Genomic DNA, 20,588 nt, shown 5'->3' on the forward strand with positions numbered 1-20,588 from the left:
TACATGGCAGGAGCTACCACACACAGCTGTCTAGCACTCTATGTTTCAATCATCCAGTACACTTGCAATAAAGAAATAAGCAAAAATTGCTTTTGCTAATTAACATAGAAAGTAAACCTAGGAGCCAACATCTTCTAAACTAGGATCAGAGGGACATACATGAGGTTCCGGCATGAGAATTGGCCATGGCAGAGTAGAGGAAAAAACTGCTGAAGCCTTCATGCCAGGATCAAAGCCTTTCATTCTCAAGGACTGGACCCATGAGAAGAAGAGCACCAGACTGTCATCAACAGGAAATCCTTCATTCAGAAGAACCAACCAACCACAGTGCCACCTTAAGGTTTAATTTCTATGAAATGTTCATGTGAAATAGTGAGAGTAACAAACTCCCCCATGAGAAAACCAAACTTATGCCAACAATAGATTTGGCAACCTGTGAGGGACTGGCTGATGGCCAGAAGGCTCAAAATGCTCATCATAGAGACAGAAAAAACGTTCTTTCTGCTCCTGGCATTTGAGTACAGCTTGTCCATGGCTGAGCTCCCTTAGCCCCCTCTGCTGCTGAAAGGTTCCATGTCCCCAGCCCCCTTCCACCAAGCCTCTCACTGGTAGGGCAGAGCAAACATGTCCACTCTGGGATACGTGTAAGGTCCTGCAAGGACTTCAGTCTTTTTGCGTCAGCATTTTGTGTCCCCATTTGGGGTTTTAGAGGGAACAAAGAAAAAGTTCCATACTTCCAGCTGAAAAGGGACAAAAGACACAAGGCTGTGAGGCAAAAAACTTCTCTGTTGTTTGCAGGTATACCAGTTAGTTAGTCTGGTAAAAAATTGTTTCTCCCTTCTCTCTCATCACAAACAATTGAACTAACATTATTACTCCAACTGTAATTTATAACAGACTTTAAGATTTTTTTAATCCATCTGTTACTTTAGGGATTAAAAGGCAAACAAACTGATTATCACCTTGCCAACACTTATCATCAGGTGGCTGTGACTGTTTAGATTGCTGCCCAGAGCCAACAAGAAGTACATTAACTGAGAACAAAAGGTATTGTTTAAAAAAACAAGAGTTACCGTTAAGCCCTCACGATAATATCACCTAAATCCAGTGACACTTTAGGGATCATGACCTCTGGGTCCCCGCCAAGCCCATTACAATTTTATCTTATCATCACTGTATATCCAAATAAATCCCTGTGTTTCACAAAAACACACCAGTGAGCATTGCCTTTCCAAAGGATGCTTTACAGCTTTTGTTGCTTTAACTGCGCATTCCCTAATTGTTTTAGATTGATTTAGCTGGACATCCAGGAGTAGCGATTAGATTTTAAAGACTTCTGGGATGAGGTGGGTTCCTGCATATCAATTTTTCCAGCTGTGTTAACAGGAGGCGAAACAGATGGGTGGCAGATACATACAGGGCTCAAAGTACTGCAGTGCTTGGGCAATCAATTAACACCTCCAAACTTATGAATGCCTTAATAAAGTGACCCTTCACATCTCCCGAAGAGCAGCAGGAGATCATGACTATTGTGACACTCACACCAAGCTGTACAAGGGCAAATCTATCCTGCAGGGCACAGACTTGTGTGTCCACTCTCTCTGGTTTTTGCAGAATATTCTGCCCTCATGGTCATGAGACCCACACTCAAGCATTCATCATTGATTTGTCAGACATTGTTCCTTGTTTGCAGTAAGGGGATTTGAGTCTTGACTTTGAGTCATTAACGGCACCAACTGAAACGGCAGATAAGGAGACATGGTGGAAACTTTCTTACTGGAGCAAAACAAACCTAAGGTCAGTCAGATTTCTGGAGTCTGTTGGGAAGGAGAATGAAATTTTGTTTATGTCCTCTCCTAGCATTTCAAGTAATTTAGCGATGGTGCTTATCTTGTTTTCTGCATTACTGGAAAATTTTGATGGTGAAATATTAAGGAGTACATTGGTGATTATCTGATCTTGCTGCAGGGAGTACCAAAGTAGGCACTACAATATCATATTTAGGCACTAGGCCCTCAGAGTCTAAACTTGAAGACACCTGGAGAGAGATAAGGAACAGATAATAATAGGTTAACAACTCCAGCTATTGCAGTTTAAGAACAAGTCCTCCACTCTATCCCATTCCTGGAATTAACAATCCACTCCTTTGACAGAAAGGTATGTTCAAATAAATTAAACAATTTAGGATAAATTAAACAATTTTCACTGAAATGGCTGAGATCTGAGCAGATACTGTTTTTCCAGTTTTCCTTTGCTCATTAAGCATTGGCAGAGAGGAACAGTAGTGGCAGAGAATGGTAACATCCTAAACCACTTCCCTTGAATACATCTTCAGTGCCCTTCAGCACAGAGGCATTTCAGCAGAGTGAGGTTCAACCAGCACCTGTAGGTAACTAGTATGAAACACCATGCAAAAAGCATGACTGAATCCTCACCCCTTGCTAAAAATCAAGACTGACACCTGAACCAGGTCAGGTGGTTCTCCCACTAAGTCTGAAGGATCATGGCAAGGAAATTTTCAACCTTGGTGTTAACATCCATCTTTTATATCACAGATATGTCAATAGGGCACTGACCCATTAAGTAGTTTAGGTTGAAGGGACTCAAATCCGTGGCTTTGTCTACAAGAAAGTACCTAAACCATCTGGCTAGGTAAGGTCCTCTGCACTTTTCAGTTGGATCTGTGACCTGATGCAAACAAGAATACAGGACTTCAGGGCCTGCAAAGAGACAACGTTCTTTCCCAGAGTGTTTGGTATTAAATGTTCCACATTCAAGCTGAACAGGGAGGTCCTCAGTGAGTTTTAAGTATTGCCATGCATAACTGACCACTGAAAGGTGACTTGACTTGTTAAGAACTTTCTCAGATCTGATCCTTAGTCTTCTGGCTTTGTTGCTTTCTCAAGAATGATCATGAACCCAGGGATTTTTACTGCAATTAAAATATCCACAAATGTTTATTTTACTGGCTTAAATCAAGTTCCTGATGTCTGTAGTGTGGGCAGAGCAGTAGCAAGAAAGAGTTCAGACTAAATAAATATGAAAGAGTCTGAATTCAGGCTTGTTAAGAGAAGAAAATGGTTAGGAATCTAATTGACTTGAATGACTTATCTAAAAAAAAATGAGATAGAAATCTCTAGAGGGCTGGGATTTTTAGGGGGTTTTGACATCCCATGTTCCCAGCCAGGCAGCTGGCAGCCCAGTGGTGCTCTTTTCACAGTGTTTTGGATTGTCTACTTCCATCAGACCAGGAAAATCAGAAGAACTTGCAGAGCCTGCAGAGAGGATGTTGATGCCTTGGGAGATCCTTTGGCTGCACCATTTCAAGGTTCCAGAGGAATTCAGTTGAATCAGCTTATATGAGCATATGGTTAGCTGACTTTTATCAGTGCATTTGGTCCATCAGGAATCATGCAATGCATCCACCCAGTGCTCACTCCCACCACTAAAAGCAGAAAACAGCTATTTGTCCTGTGTCTGATGAGCCACAGTCTGAATACTCCTATGTCAGCCACTTTTCGTTACCAACCTTTTTCGGGGTTTGATGACAGGTCTTGCTTACTTTTGCATGTTACTGTGCCCAGTGCTACATTGTCTTTGCTGTTTTCTTGCATGCAACAGAAGACCTGACATCTGAATAAATGAGGGCAAATTCCTGCTGTGACCAGGGAAGGAGGGAGGGGAATAATGGGAGGATAATAACTGGACCCACAGAGGAGCTGCAATCCCAGACTTCCTCAGAATAGTCAGTCTATTTTTGCTTCCTTCTTAGCACAATGTTCTTCTTTGAGTTCCCGATGAATTCAGGGTCTAGATACATTTGTTTAGTGAACAGATAATGTAGCTCAAGATATTACTCCACTCTCCCCCACAGCTTGTTCAACCCTGAGAGCTCAGTTTGAGCTTCTGCAGGAGGTGGTTGGAGCTAAGCCACCAAATCCTCTGCTGAAGTAGCTGAGGACCTTTTGCATGTTCTGTTCTTTGGACTCTATCCTCAAGGCAGCAGTCTCCAACAGAAGAGCAGAACTGAGCAGCAAAAGAGCTGCTGACCTGACCTACCATCACAGCTAATGGAAAATTTGTCTCTAAGTATTTTCTCCTAAAATTCTTTTTTGTTTCGTTTCTTTGGAGGTGGTGAGGCCCTTAATATTAGTGAAAAGTGCCCATAGAAATACACCTGGCCCTACTTCAATGCATTTGCATATGTCAAGGGGCACTGTAGAGCCCAGTGTGGACAAGGACAAGTTTAAATGGCCAGTCACACATCCAGTTTAAATTTAGATATTTACTTGTATATCATCCCAGAATTCAACAAAATTTAGTGCTGTTGCACCCAGGTGGAAGCAGTGTGAAGGCAAGCCAGAGCTCAGAGAGTATTCACAGGCACTGCTGCATCCACGGGAGTCTGAGGCTGAGTACTCAGTTTGAACAGAATAACACAAAGAGAAGCATTTACAGATATTATTAATGTACTTAACAGCTGGAAGCAAAGGGCTTCCATGTAACCTACCAGTAGTGCTGGGTTTGGAAATTCCCCCTCCTCAGATGATGGATATGTTAAGCCTCCGAGCCCTTGAACAGAAACACTGTGGCTGGAGGTAGTCCTCCTGTGCAATGTGGAAGGGGCTTGCCTTGCTGTTTGCAGAGGGCAGACACACGTCCTTCCTCTCGCACACACGTGAACACAAGGCAGGTTTGATTCCCTCACGTGGGCTCAGGGACTGGCAGTCAGAGGGTCTCCAAGTGCTGCAGTCAGAGCCAGCAAAGGACTGTTCACAGCCAGGTGATGCAACATCAAATTTTAAAGTCCATTATGTTAGAGCTCCTTTTTTACTCATCAAAACATGCATTGCCAGATACTGCATTGCATATCTAACTCACCAAGCACCCTCTTATAAAAAGTTATTTGTCAGCATATGTATAATTTACAGTGCTGTCTTTCATTACAGTCTTGTAAGTGAATCCATGCTTGTGATTAGCTTTCCTACAGATGTCCAAAGACCGGCTACGAGTCAACAGACAAATGCAGGACCAGCATCAGCTACACCAGTTTGCCTCACACAGTCAGCTTGTCTTATCTTTGCGCAGGAGGTACCAGTTCATCACTGGTGCCTCTGTGGGGGCTGCCAACAAAGAGGCTAATTAGTCCCAAGTCTAGTGGCTTCCTGATGCAGACACATGACACTGGATTCAGACCACCAGCTCTCTTCTCACAAGCCACCAAACATGCATCAGAGGGGAATGGTGTTTTGTTCTTAAGACAGAGGTGAAAGGCCCTATATCCTATTACACATCCCCTGGGCCAGCTAGTCTCCTTGTTTACATTTTTGTCAGAAAAAATCAAGGATGTTTTTACATTTGTGAATGGAAAGGCAGTAACAGGAGTGTGTATGAAGTGCTATTTCTTAGTCCCCCATCTGACTTAGTGTTGGATAGAAGCCAAGGAAGGAAAGTAATTGCCAGCTCTCCAGCTGTGAACATGGGGCCATGCTAAACCAAGGATTTCTCTGGCACCCGGTGGAAGTGATGGGGAATCTTTGTGTTCCTGAAGTCACCTTCGGAGCTGATTGCTGCATCCTGGCGACCGTGCAGGTCTAAGCTAACACCACACACAGAACCAACAGTACGTGTGTCCTGGTGACTCCAGTAAAGCGTATCACTGTGGCAAGCTCTCCAGCCTTGGGACCTATGCAGTGGTTCTCTCTCCAGGCTCCGGAGAACTCATCAGGTTCCCTCTATGTCTTTTGGAAATGCAGTTCTTTCTCACACTCTGGTTTGGGATCATTATACAAAAGATGCTGTTTCTGAACTAACTGCCCAGACTCTTATTATTACTGAAGCTACAAGTACTTAAAATAACCTGTGAATGAGCCTTCTCATGTGCCAAAGTAAATCAGTAAGAGTACCTCATAGAAAAACAACATCAATGTTTCTATAATGGCAAGTTAAATAGCACCAAGTAGTGCTCTCAGGCTTAGTGATTCAACCATTTGTGTTGTTCAGCCAGTAGACTAGATCCTGGCAAGGTTTTGACCTGGCTAGCTAGCTTTTTCCAAGGTGAGAAATAACCAGAGAAGCTAGCACAGGCCTGGGAGCACTGCTGACCCAGTCTGGGTGCAGACCTTTCTTTGCTTTGGGAGACAGAAAAATCTCTTTGGCTCTCTTTTGTAAGTTTGTATGTAGGTTTTGGAAGATAGAAAAGTATGTGTGCAAGCCATTGCACACCAGCTGGCCTCAGTGCCCAAGGACAGTCCCAAGCCGATGTCACTCAGTGTGACGTAACCTAAATGTCGGGTTTCAAAGACCAGTGCAGTGCTGTGGTACTTGTTGCTGTTGCAGGAAGCCTCACAGCAGCTTGCAGAGAAGAACATCTTCTCTCATATGATCAGAGATGCATCTATTTCACATCCACCAGTCAGATGCTCTTTGTCTTACAACAGTTGTATCGCAGACATCTGGGCCCCCAATTCCACTCTTCTCTTGCCTCTTTATATGACAAGCCAACATTCTGGTCACAGGACGTGGTGGACCATGTGCCATAGGCTGTGGGGTCCTCAGGAAAGAGGCCTGCAGGCACTGTTCTACAGATTGTCCTTTTCTATTCATCTGCCTTGTGGCCCAACCCCAGTCCACCTGTGAGGGTTATGAAGGAAAGGGTTCCCTGGGAGTAGGCCAGAGGTGGGATGAACTGTTCTGGCAGGGCTGATGTGGACATAAATACAGTGTAAGGCCTTTGATGCCTGTTTTCTTTCTGAAAGCTTTTGAGATCACCCATCATCACACTGCAGACATTGCCTCCCTTTAAGAAACTGATTTAAAACACACTCTCTTCTTTGGTCTGAAAAGCAGCACCCCTTATTTCAGCTCCACTCTCGATTATTCACACCTCTGCCTCCTCTTACTGGTCTCCTGTTGCCTCTTTTCCATGCGCTGCATCCTCCTTCTCCTGAGCTCTCCTGCCTCCTCATCCTCATTGCTCCCACTTCTCTTCCACCACCTCCCAGAAATCTTCTCCAGCTCCTTCCTCATCATCTCTCAGTAGCCAGACCATTATTCCTGTTTTTTTGTTCTAATGGCCTGTTGGCATCATCCCAGACTGAAGACTTGAGTGTGCTGAAGCACATGGGAGTCTTGCCATTGACTTCAATGGAGCCAGATTTCCCCTGAAAAGTTTTGATGATTTCCCGCTAGTTCTTCTGCAAGCAAAGAAAGACATGTATGCAAACCAGCTCCTCCGTAGAATTCATCAAAGACCAGCAGTAGCTGATGAGTGAAATGTAATTAAGATGTGATTATAGAATCAAACTTACAGTTTAGTCCATTTCCTCTAAATAGGCCTATCTTTCTGAGCTTTCAAGTTGACTTTGTTCCTGCGTAAATAGTTTGATATTATGGAACCCAGATATTCTCAGCTGTTTGGGTTAGTTTGTTTAAAGTTATAGGAACAGCTACGAGAAATGATGGCTACAATCTGCTGCTTTGGCCCAAATATCATCTGTACTAGATTGCCTGAGTTTCTGACCTTTACAGCATCATAAATTTGTGCAATTATAAATGTAGATGCAAGAAGTATGTCGGCTCAATGAAAACATCTAAATTAACATCATGTCATGATAAATAGATTCCCATAAAAACTGTTACAGAAATCTCCAGAGAGTAGCTCTTAAACAATGACCAGAAAAAAAAAAAACCCTCATACGGCTAAAAACATTCTATATTGTATCAGGATGTTATTGCCTTTTACATGGTGTACATTGGGCTATGACTATGAGATCTTAGGAAAATTCTGAGTGGAACTGTTTAATTCAAAGTGTCCAAAGTGTGCCTGGGAACAAATGCAACCCCGAGACTCCTTAAAAGGAGTCCTATAAGGTTTCTTTCATTATATTGGCACTGGAAGACAAAGTTAATCAGCTACAAAAAAAGCTAAGCTATTAAAATACCCTTTGGCTTATAGAAAACATTCAGTGCTCTGGCTTTTTAGCCACTGCTAGGTAAAGAACTTCATCTGCTCCAGTTTAAGTCGATGGCTACGTCCTGATTGACTTAAACAGGGAAATGGCTGGGCCACAAACGCAGGACGGGAGGGAGCTGATTGAAAATGGCTTCATATTTCTGTCAGAGCAAAGGAAAATATCTGTAAACAATTTCCTTCTAAGGCCTTTTAGAACCAAAGTGATTAATGGAAAGCAACTGGAAGAAAAGCAAGAACCAACCCACTGAATGGAGCAAAATAAGCAGAACATTTACACAACCATCTTTCCAGGGCAGCTAATGTCTTTCTCACACCTATATTTACATTTTAATGCTATCTGAAAGTGAATACATTGAACAAATACATTTTTTGCTTATTTTCATGGCATCATCTTTTCTACCTTCTTTTCCAGCATGGCTAGGGCTGCACAACATATAATAAGGAGTTTAGTAAGCTTCAGCTGCTTCGGTAATCATTTAATCTTATATCTTTCTGTTGTATCTGTTAAAAAATGGAGGCACAATGAGCATGTAAGCAGAAATATTAATTGCAAACACATTCTGTTTGTCCTGCAATGTGTAAATGAAGAAAAGATAGCGCTTAAAAGGAAAGCGGTCTTTTCTTCCGTAAAAAAAAAAAAAAAGAGATCTCTAATGTTCTTATCATTCCTGTTCTTATCTGGTACAGAGCACTTTCAATCCATCAAGACAGTACTCTTCTTGTCTAATCGAACTGCTGAGAGATAAGAGGTTTTAGGGTTTCCTGACCATTGTTTGAACCTTTTTCTTTCTAGCTCAAAGAGGAAAGTCTTGAAAGTCACTAAAGCTTCAACTGTAACTAATTAGGGAATCTGAGGAATATTCAGTTCAATGCAGAGGTTAACGAATAGGAAAACTTCAAACCACTACAGAGATGACCTTAATGGAAGATTCAGATTTGAATTAAAGCTATAGTAAGCTAGTCGCTGGAGATTCAAGCTTCTTTTCTTCTTACTTGGAAAAGCTCAAAAGCCCACTGTTAAGCATGCAAAGAAAAAAAACTCCAAACCTTAAAAGGTTTGCCCACTTGTATCTATTTTTATCTGAGTATTGAGCCATTTTAATGGAGATGAGAAAATGGCTGGGCAATTAGCAGAGTAAGTTAGTTGTGTAGACTTATAGCTAGTTGTGTAGACTTATAGCTTGGACCAAAGTGGGCAAAGACTCTGAGTGCAAAGGAAAAATTAATGGAGTTTTTTGAACAACTGTAACTTGCTCTTAAAATTTAAAACTAAATACCTCTCACAGCGTAATATGACATTCCAGAAAGAGAACATTAGAGTTGCTGATTTTATTCCTTTCTGTTATAATATTATTTGATTATGTGAGAACTAATTTTGTCCAAACACAAAAGCCATGTAAAAGCAAAGCATGCTTGGCAAAGACCAAGAGACAGTGAACAACAGATTCCAGATAGTTGCCTGGTTTTATTTTATCCCAACTGACTTTCAATTCCTTTGACTACAATAGACTAACATTTAATTATAGAACCTTTTAAAATGATTATGTCTCCCTTGATTTAATGGGAAATTAAAGAGGGAACACTTCTCAGAATTTAGCTTCCTGCTTTTAAAATTGAAATTTTTCTTGTTCCATAGAATTTAAAAATGTCACCAGGCTTTTACTGTCTGCAGTTTGTTATGAATCACATAAAACTCATTAAACATGGCATTTTTCATCATGTCGTGTGTATATTAGTGAAATCATTACAAACGCGGTTCAATAAATCACCAGATCAACTACCATGGCAAAGCCAACAGGAGAGTTAAAAATAACTATTCTTTCATGGTTTCCCACAGTAATGGGACTGTCTGAAATGCTAGGCAATTTATTTATAGTCCTTTTTTAATAGTAGCTACTTAGTTGAGTTTCCGCCTTCATGTTTAGGTTGTTTCATCTAGACGTGATTATCAGTTCCAGCCTGATTGTTTGGATTCAACCCTAATTTCTCCCAGATTGTCCATGGAGCACGTACATTACAGAACTGTGTGGCTAAAAAGAAACACACACCAAAAAATCTAGCCCAGTAACTTTCACCGAGGCAGGATCAAGCAGACTAAACCCTCCTCAGTAGAGAGAGTCATCCGACTGTTTTTGAAAACATTTAGTGAAATGTTTTCACACATAACTTGCCAGACAGTGTTTCGGAGGCTTTATATATTTAAAGTTCTCTTCTCTTCCAATATAAAACTCTGTAATATAAATAGATTTATTCTCTCTACTATTGAACACAGAGAACAATGATTCCCTGTCCTCCCTATAACATTAACATATAAGAAGCCTGCCGTGTTCTCCTTAACCTTCTTTTTTTAGATATTAAACAAACTCGATTTCTTCAGACTTTCCATATACATGTTCTATATCCCTTATCACCCAGGCACCAAGCTTGAGCTTCACCAGCTTAGGTACACTATCTAAACCTTGCTGTAACACTCCTAACACTCCTGGAACACCTCTCCTATGACGAAAGGCTGAGAGAGTTGGGGTTCTTCAGCCTGGAGAAGAGAAGGCTCTGGGGAGACCTTATTGCAAACCTTCAATATATAAAGGGGGCTTCTAAGAAAGGCAGAGAAAAACTTTTTACCAAGGCCTGTAGTGACAGGACAAGGGACAATGGTTTTAAACTGAAAGGGGTTTAGATTGGACATAAGGAAGAAATTTGTTACAGTGAGGGTGGTGAGACACTGGAACAGGTTGCTCAGAGAAGTTATAGATGCCCCATCATTGGCAATGTTCAAAGTCAGGGTAGACAGGGCTTTGAGCAACCTGAACTAGTGCAAGATGTCCCTGACTATGGCAGAAGGGTGGCGCTAGGTGATCTTTGAAGGTCCTTTCCAACCCAAACAATTTTGTGATTCTATGATTCTAATGAAACCTAGGTAACTGTGCTGGTTGTGGCTGGGGTAGAGTGAATTCTCTTCATAGTAGCTAGTATGGGGCTGTGTTTTGGATTTGTGCTGAAAACAGTGTTGATAATACAAGGATGTTTTAGTTACTGCTGAGCAGTGTTTACACAGAGTCAAGGCCTTTTCTGCTTCTCACACCACCCCACCAGCGAGCAGGCTGGGGGTGCACAAGAAGCTGGGAGGGGACACAGCTGGGACAGCTGACCCCAACTGTCCATATCATATGAATTCAAGCTCAGCATATAAAGCTGGGGGAAGAAGAAGGAAGGCGGGAATGTTCGGAGTGATGGCATTTGTCTTCCCAAGTAACCATTACGTGTGATGGAGCTCTGCTTTCCTGGACATGGCTGAACACCTGCCTGTCAATGGGAAGTAGTGAATGAATTCCTTGCTTTGCTTTGCTTGCATGTGCGGCTTTTGCTTTACCTATTAAACTGTCTTTATCTCAACCCACGAGTTTTCTCACTTTTACTCTTCCGATTCTCTCCCCCATCCCACTGGGAGGGAGAGAGTGAGCAGCTGTGTGGGGCTTAGTTGCCGGCTGGGGTTAAACCATGACAGTAACAGAGAGAAGTAATTAGAACAAGAAAGGTGTTGTTTCTCAAGCAAATGACATTTTCTATTCTTTTTTAATTTTAGCTCTGTCATAATCTCCAAGCTCACTTTGCTGTGCTGCTTTCATTGCCAGTTATTCCAGCTCTGCATTTGTGGGTTTGATTATCACCCTGAAGTATCCATATCACACTTGTTCTTGCAGAATTTCTACCTGTCTGTTTTGAGCTACCAATTTGACAGACTTTGAATTCCCACACAGTCCACTGGGCTGCCGCTGCTAAAACTCGCAGGGCTCCATTCTTGCTGACAAGCCATGGTTCAAAAGCACTGGTGCATCCCACAGGGACTGCAGAGGTTCGACTTATCCCAAGGGTGGTCCCTTATTTATTGTTCCCTTTCACCTGCACCAGAAGCAGCATGCAGGAGCTTCTTCTTTCTACAGCTGGGGAAACACTCAAAATCCTCAATTTTGCTGATGCAGTATAAAACATACAAGCTAACGCTGAACATTTTAAGAATCAGGAAATGTGGAGCTTATCCATTAGTATACAAAGCATCTAGACCTTTAGAAAATGTTTAGAAAAACATTTTGGCTACAGGAAGTTGATCATAGACACTAAAGGACTTTTCTTTTAATTGAAAAAAAGATTGAGACATAAAAGGAATGAGACTTGCTTTTGCTAAGTGCATTTAAGCTGTTCTTTTAATAATAAAAAACAGTTGTCTTCAAGATGGGATAACTTTTAAATATAAAAAAATAACACACCACAGGGAGCTGAAAGGAAAAACAAATTTAATTATGTATTCAAGGCCATCCAAACCACCCACCCACATATTAAGTGTTTGCTGGCTACACAGACACTATAGTTGCCATGGCTCAGCCAATGATCTTCGTTTGAAAAGGAAACATCTTTGTTAAAAAATAAAAATATTACATGAAGTGAATAATCAAACAGTTAGGGCAACATCCTGCTCCCTCTGAAATCAGCAGGCTACTTTCAGCAGGACGGGTGTTAAATTTTCAGCTGTCTGATTAACAAAAGCCAGGGTAGCTGCAGTGAGGACACCAGCAGCTGTGCTGGACCAAGGGCACGCTGATGAAGAGCAGCAATGTCTGCTGAAGGGGCCGAGGGAGGAAGAGCAGAGGTTGGAGCCAGGGGTGGCAGGACTACCGGGGTGGGCTTGCAGAGCCACTGTGTCCATCCTAGTGAATTAAACGTGGAATTTAGTGGTATAGACAGTCAAGCTCCAGTGCCTGGGAGTGTTCACTAGCATTGCTTTATTTTCTTATATAGATGTAGCTCTTAAAAGCTGGCTGTCATTTAATCAACAGACTTGAAAGGACTGAAGAAAACTGCCTCCAGCATAGCATGGCAGATGCCCATGGCAAAGTAGCCGTAGATCACCTCAGCCTGAATGAAACACTGATTAAAATTCAGTCTGTGTGTCATCATATGTGGCTGAGCCTGCTGGTGCTTCAAAATTGCAAACGCTGAGAGGCTGAAAATTTCAACAAGCGGAAGAATGAAGTTAACATGGTGGTGCACAAAAAACCTTTCTAAATGTCCCTGAAATTAGGTGTCTCACCCTCCTGCATTCAGCAAAGATTGCAGGTGGTATGAGGGAGCTTTGCTAAATGGGAAAAGACAGATCACTGCAGCAAGAGAGATGAAATATTTGCTTTTTAATCTGTGTATATATATATTCCGTCTATGTATATATATGGTAGCAGCTTTTTAGTAACTGAAAACTAGACCTGATGGCAGCTGATACCAGTTTGATCCTCAAAGAGGATGATGTGTTATGGTACACACACAGACTAAAGCTTTTTGGAGCAGGCAAACACAGGGACCAATGCAAAAGCATACTTGTTCATTATCTGTGACAAATTCTGAGAGGACACTGATTTCGATTTGTCATAGAAGATTCCTGGTAGTTGATACTACCCTCCAGACACAAAAACATCAAAAGTGGCAAAAACAATCTGTGAAATTGCCATCTACAAAGCCACGATTCACAAAAGCGGGAAACACAAGAGGGTCAATTGCTGGGATTTTGGAAGCGTGAGATTTCAGAGGTTTGCAAGGATGCTGCACCAGATGAAAGGCAGAAGTAGCAACAACAACAACAACAAAATCTTGCAATGGCAGGCATTCAAAAGCCCCCATGCTGAGAGAAAGAGACATCAAGTCCATCTGAAAACTAGCAAAGGTAGCTGGATGCCAGCAAAAATAATTACTTTGTAGAGACAGAGCCAAACTTTTGGAAACAAATTGACAGACTACTGGAGGAATGATCTGTTTTAACTTGCCATGGCAGAGGAGTACAAAATACCTGTCGATGCAAATTAAAAATAAAAAGCCCTTTACAAACCTAATTGCTTGGGAAGAGCCAGGGAAGGGGAAAGCACGTACCAGCAGCAACAGCATCCTTGCACCCCTGCATTCCTCAAGACACAGAGGGTAAACTCAAGATAGACACAGCACTGTCGTGCTGAAAATATTTGGTAATTCATTAGGATGTAGTCATTTCCATGAGAAAAAAATACCTAGAAATACAAAATGGAGTAGAGCTAAGGTGAACCAGTAAGTCTATATGTCTGTCTTGGGTAATTATTCAAATGGTCACTTCAGGAGAAATTAGAAGAATTAAAGGGGTTTAAAAGGAAATAAATGAAAACCGATAATCACTACAAGCACAACTATGTGAATGAGACAATGTGATGCTGATATGGCAATGATTGGGCTAAGAGAAATACTGCGGAGTATGTCTGTGATAGTCAAATATCTCCCAGAAGCCTAAACCAAGTCAAACTGAAGGGTATGCCTTTCTCCTTATGATTTATCAAATCTGATCCTGCTGTCTTAGAGATGAGCACAGAGTGAAGGGGCAGCTGGTGTGACCCCCTAGAGATAGGGAGGCTGATAAAGGCCCTTCAAATGTTCTGCTTCTACCAGCTTGAGGTTCTCTGCTTCCACCAGCTTGAGGTTCCCATGCTGCCAGAGCTCCTGATCAAAGCAAGGAGCTGAAGAGTGAGGAGCACTTTCAGGGAAGATTTTTTCCATTTGCCTGACTGAGTTTTCAGAGGTCTTGGGAGCACTGCACAAACTCTCAGCTGCAGGAGGTCCCTGTTCTTCTACTGGCCTCCAGAGAGCTCAGGTTACCTTAACAAGGGATTGTGCTCAATTTCCTTATTTGAAAGATTTCAGTTACTTGCCAAAACCTTTCCGAGGTATACACACAGTTTCTTTTCTCAGGAAACCAAGGTTTCATCTACAGACATATATTTTTATGCCCTAAAAGCAGAGATTTGTTTGTTTGAGGGAGCAGGAGAGAAGGACGTTTCGTATGAGAGATCTAAATAAATATCTAAAGAACCTGCATTCATGGTACATACACAAAGAGGTGGAGATTCCCCGAGGGAAAAGGGAACATCGGTCTGCCCCTGCTAAATTCAACTCTTTCATTCATTCAGTATATGCAGTTAAGATGTGAGGATCTTGGTCAAAAGTGGATTATAGTGCTTTGAAACAGTTGGTTGCATCTGGTATTTAACCAGGTATTCAAATCGTATATAACCAGGAGAGCAATGCTAGATGAATTTTTTTTTTTTTTAATTCACAGTAAATACTGTAATATGATTTTCTGGAAAAACAAACCAAACACACAAAAAATATAACAGACTACAATAAAGATTTCTGATTCTATATTGAGGCATCAAAATCAACTGCTATTCTTACTAATATTAGTTGCAAACATGGCTCCTGGATGATCTCCTAAAATCCTCATGATCCTGGAGAGAAGTTGCTATCCCTTGATAGCAAAATATCCTTCGATATTTTTTCTCATAAGTGCGTCTGTGAGGGAGAAAATGCTGCCTCACAATGTAATACTGGAGAACTAGTTGGGTCTTTTAATCCAGAACCTCTTTTTACAGTAACTTTCCATATGATTTTTCCTACTGGGAATGTCTGGGAATAACTGCATGGTTTCCAAACCAGGAAATCATAAACGAAGAAGGCATTTGGCCAAACTTTTAAGGAATTATGATAAGTAATAGTCAGAATGTGCACTCACATTCACATAAATACAGTGTAAGAGGGGTGTTAGCGCATAGCACCAGATTTGCTTACTGTATATCTAAAATGTGCCCTTGCACATTAGTGCAAGTGTTTGAAAATTTTGAAGACAAAAAGACTGCTTCAACCATCTAGTTCCTCTCCATGCCAATACAAGAGTGCTCCTCGATATACAATCACATCTGGGTTGTTGGTTTTTTTCTTCCTCCTTTTGTCTTAGTTCAGATGTATGTGAAATATTTAATAAGCAGCAAGAATGTCTGTGAAACACAGCACTGCAATACTGGAAAGCATAAGAAGCGACTCTGGATTTTCTGACTGCGCCAAAAGGAGCCCAGCTGGTCAGTCCCTCCTGTCCTGTTCCTCCCCCTTCCCAAATCCAACCAGAAGATTCAGCCTTCACATGCCAAGATTTTTTAACTTCAAAAACTACACACAGAGAGGTTTCCAAGTAAAGCAGTGCCACAGAGAGACTGCTGCAATTAATAAAATTAACAGAAATCCAGCAGCACACTGACTCCCAGCCAGACTCAAAGCTGATCCCTGCTTTCAGGAAAGGTCACCCCCGGCTCCAGATGCAGCAGAGCAGTCCACGTGCTCCTGGGGTTTGCCCTGTCACCGACAGCATGGCTTGCATTTCTAGATGCTGTGCGCGTCATGAACAGGCTTGTGCTAGGAAATTGCACAGAGCAATTGATATCTTCCACCCGCCCAACCAGAGCTCTTCTAGCAACTCCGGTGGCAATTCTAGGAATGATCCTGTGTGTGAATGAGGAGTTTGCTCTTGCTGGGAAGCAGGAACAGCCAAGGGATTTATAAGGAGGGGCAGCATATCTCAATAGGAAAGTCATCCAGGAAGTCTTGTTTCCAAGACCCAGCTGGTAAACAATTTAGAGCACCCCGTTCACATCTGTAACACTCAATGATTAACGAGACGCTGCTCATGTACCTATAAAATAACCAATTTGGTCCTGCTTATATCACTGATTGAGCACTTTCTCACTGGCTTTGAAGAGGGAAAACTAAGCTGAGCCACAGCTACAAAATTAGGGAGTGCTGGCACCTAAAGGTGACCTAGCTCTCCTGTTTAACAGGCTATATGGCCACAATCTGAATTTAACATCAAAGGTATTTGCAGCGGCCATTACTACGTAATTAATAGTCTGAAATACATTAATCTATGAGACTGTACAGGCTTATACTGTAAAGCTACCTTAGAGCTGCCAAAATACTTGTCAGACACCTTGAGTGTCAGCAAGTAATACACAGCCTCAGAAACCTTCCCTACCAGTTTTCCCGAGCTACATGCACAGGAGCGAGCGCAACTCCCACCAAAGCATAAGGCTGCACCGGGAAATCCTGTTCAGACTCTGAAATGAAGTTTGCTTTTCCACGCCTGACCCAGAGAGTCTCTGTGCGGCAGAGACAGGCAGTCTTCAGCGTTGTCCACATTAGAAGAATACAGCTGCTCTTTTTTAACAGGGGGGAAAAAGGAGGCTTTTATGGCTGTCCCTGAAGAGAGGCCTCTTACAATGCATCGCAGTGTCTAAACAGACCTACGTGCTCTGATCCCACTTGGCAATAATGAGGGACTTGTATTCCTCAGTCTTCAGAGACCGGCTCGCCGCATCGGGTGCAGATGCAAGCTCCGGTTACAGCGGCAGCGCATTAAAAAACGTGTGACATTTAAGCAGGGATGAAAATTAAAATTGTCTTTTGCTATTGTCTGTGTATTTACCCTTTGCTTTGGTCTGTTACCATAGCAATAAAAAAAAAAGAAGGATCACATGCCTCCCCCTCGGAGAGGGGTGGGCGTGGGGAGCGCCAAGCCGTGGTTCTGCGCGCAACCGCGCCCCGCTGTGGCTCCGCAGCCAGAGCGGCCCCACTCCCCATGCCTCACTGCATCGCGCTTCGCTTCCCATGGCAGCGGGCACTAAAGTGCACCAGGTATTGAGGGTGGACATTGAGGAAAGGAGTCGAAGTAATTCACTCAGAGCACTGTCAGACAGTGAGGGTTTTTCGTGTTGCATCATCAAATGTTTTGAGAAACTCCCATTTAGTTACACCAACGTATTTATTGGAGTGCTTACTGTTTGTTTTCTCATGGTAAAGCTGTGTGAAAACCAAGTTTGCAAGAGGAACAAATCTCTCTAAGAGGGTGGATACCTGTTCAAAAAGCAGATCGCAGAACAAAGGAAAATCTGAAGACAAAAGGCTCAGGATATTGCCAGCCTCTTCCATCACACTGTATCAGCTTCCACGGACATGGCGGTGCAGAGATAAACACTATGGTGTGATGCCAAGTCTGTTCCAGGCACCCTGTGTGGGGCAAAAACTCCATTGACTTCAGTGGGCAGATTAAAAAAAAAAGCTGTTGCCTGAATACTAGTTCATAGAATCATAGAACCATAGAATACCAGGTTGGAAGGGACCTCAAGGATCATCTGGTCCAACCTTTCTAGCACAATCTAGATGAGATGCGCCAGCACCATGTCCAGCTGAGTCTTAAACATGTTCAGCGTAGCAGAGTCAACCACTTCCCTGAGGAGATTGTTCCAATGATTGACTGTTCTCATTGTGAAAAATTTACCTCTCGTGTCCAATCAGAATCTCCCCGGGAGTAACTTGTACCTGTTACCTCTTGTCCTCACCATGTGACTCCTTGTAAAAAGGGAGTCTCCATCTTCTTTGTAGCTCCCCTTTAAGCACTGGTACATGGTGATGAGATCACCTCTAAGCCTCCTTTTCTCAAGGCTGAACAAGCCCAGCTCTCTCAGCCTATCCTCATACGGCAGGCTTCCCAGACCCTTGATCATCTTGGTGGCCCTTCTCTGGACCCCTCCAGCCTGTCCACGTCTTTTTTGTGTAACAGGGATCAGAACTGTACACAGTATTCCAGGGGTGGCCTGACAAGCACTGAGTAGAGAGGGATAATGACTTCTTTATCTCTGCTGGTGATGCCCTTTTTGATGCAACCCAGCATCCTATTGGCCTTCTTGGCCGCAGCAGCACACTGTTCACTCATGTTGAGCTTCCTGCCCACCAGGACCCCCAGGTCCCTTTCCATGGAGCTGCTCTCTAGCCAGGTGGATCCCAGTCTGAGCTGCACTCCTGGATTATGTTTTCCCAGGTGCAAGACCTTACACTTGTCCTTGTTAAACTTCCTAAGGTTCTTGTTAGCCCACTCTTCCAGCCTATCCAGCTCTTCCTGCAGGGTGGCTCTCCCTTCCAGAATGTCTACTTCCCCACTCAATTTGGTGTCATCTGCAAACTTCATTAGCATACACTTGATTCCATCATCCAGATCACTTATGAAGATATTGAATGGCGTTGGCCCAATATCAATCCCTGGGGGACCCCACTTGTGACGGGTTGCCGGTTTGAAAAAGAGCCATTTACCACCACCCTTTGGGTGCAGCCTGTCAGCCAATTCCTCACCCACTGCACAGACCACTTGTCCAGGCCATAACGCATCAGTTTCTCCAGGAGGAGGCCATGTGGAACCGTATAGAAGGCCTTGGAGAAGTCCAAGTAGACAATGTTGACCGCTCGCCCCATGTCAACCGAGCAGGTCACTTTATCATAGAAGGCCACCAGATTTGTCAGGCGTGATCTGCCTTTTGTGAAGCCGTGTTGTCTTTTCCCAATCATGTGCTTCATTTGACGCGTGATGGCCCCCAGGAGGATCCGTTCCATGACTTTCCTGGGGATTGAAGTAAGACTGATGGGCCTATAATTACCCGGATCCTCCCTTGAGCCCTTCTTGTAGATAAGGGTAACATTTGCCTTCCTCCAGTCCTCTGGGACATCCCCCAGTCTCCATGACTTCTTGAAGATTATAGAGAGTGGCCCCACAATGACATCAGCCAGCTCTCTCAACACATCAGCCTTTGCCCTGGATATTTGATGAACCCCAGGGAATTTCTACCTGTCTGAGCACAAACGTAGCAGTCGGCCAAGGCCAACAGAGTGTGGCAGCTGCTCCCCCATTATCTGTCTACATCCTGTCAGAAATTGTATTATAGGATCATAAAAGATAATATGTGGTATTATTAGACTTAGAAGTTAAACTTAACAGAGAAGTTAGGTGAAGGACTGAGGTGAGGGAAATAAAGAAAAGGCCTCCCCTCAAAACACAGTTTACAATATTCAGAATTTTTTAGCATCACTGAGTTTCAAATTAGCAATTCAGTTCCTCCTACAGCTTTATTATTATAAATTCTTAGCAAAATTTAGTTGGAAGAGACCTCTGCAGGTCATCTAGTCCAGTACCCTCTCCAGAGCACAGCTGACCTCCAAGCTCTGTCAGGTTGCCCAGGGCCTGACGCCCAGGACACCATTGCAAACCCCAAGGGCAGGATTTTCTGGGCACCTGCTCCAGTGCTGCACCACGATCATGGTGAAAAACTTTTCCCTTATGCCCACTTTGAATTTCCCTCTTGCAACTTGTGACTGTTGCCTCCCATCTTTTTACTTGCCCCTCTGAGAAGATACTGGCTCCAACTTCTTTGCAAAACCTCTTTACGTAGGGAAAAGAATCTCCTGGCATGCAGTAACAGAACGAGTTGTCTTCTCACTCTCCCTGTCCATGCTTTTAGAGCAGATGTTAGATGAACATAGGAAAGGAGGCTGACCAATTGCAGGTGTACCTCAGATCTGTCTTTTCAAAACCTTTAGCATGTAAAATAATCAAGCAATAATAGTTCCTACTAAAGAAAAATGCTCCTTATATTGCTGATCATTGCAAAGGAGTTTAATGTTTTTACAGAAGAGAATGGAGGCAGAGTTTTCCTCAAGATAACAAAGTGATTTAGTGAAAGAATAAGAAAGCAAACTTCCCTAACCCACATGCTTGACAGCAACATAGAGTTGCCTCTGCTTGCTTTTAATAGTTTGTTTAGGTACCAGATGTGATACACAACATATCTTTTCTCTTTGAATAATTTGTCTTGTTTCTTGGGAAACTAATTCACCCTGCACTGAGCTCTGTGCTGTCAGAGCTAGGCTGCTTCTGGTATCCCAGCTGGCTTCTTCA

The sequence above is a fragment of the Nipponia nippon genome, unplaced genomic scaffold, assembly GCF_047370975.1.
Source record: "Nipponia nippon isolate SJK-2023a ecotype South Korea unplaced genomic scaffold, ASM4737097v1 scaffold_1, whole genome shotgun sequence".
Classification (NCBI taxonomy): domain Eukaryota; kingdom Metazoa; phylum Chordata; class Aves; order Pelecaniformes; family Threskiornithidae; genus Nipponia; species Nipponia nippon.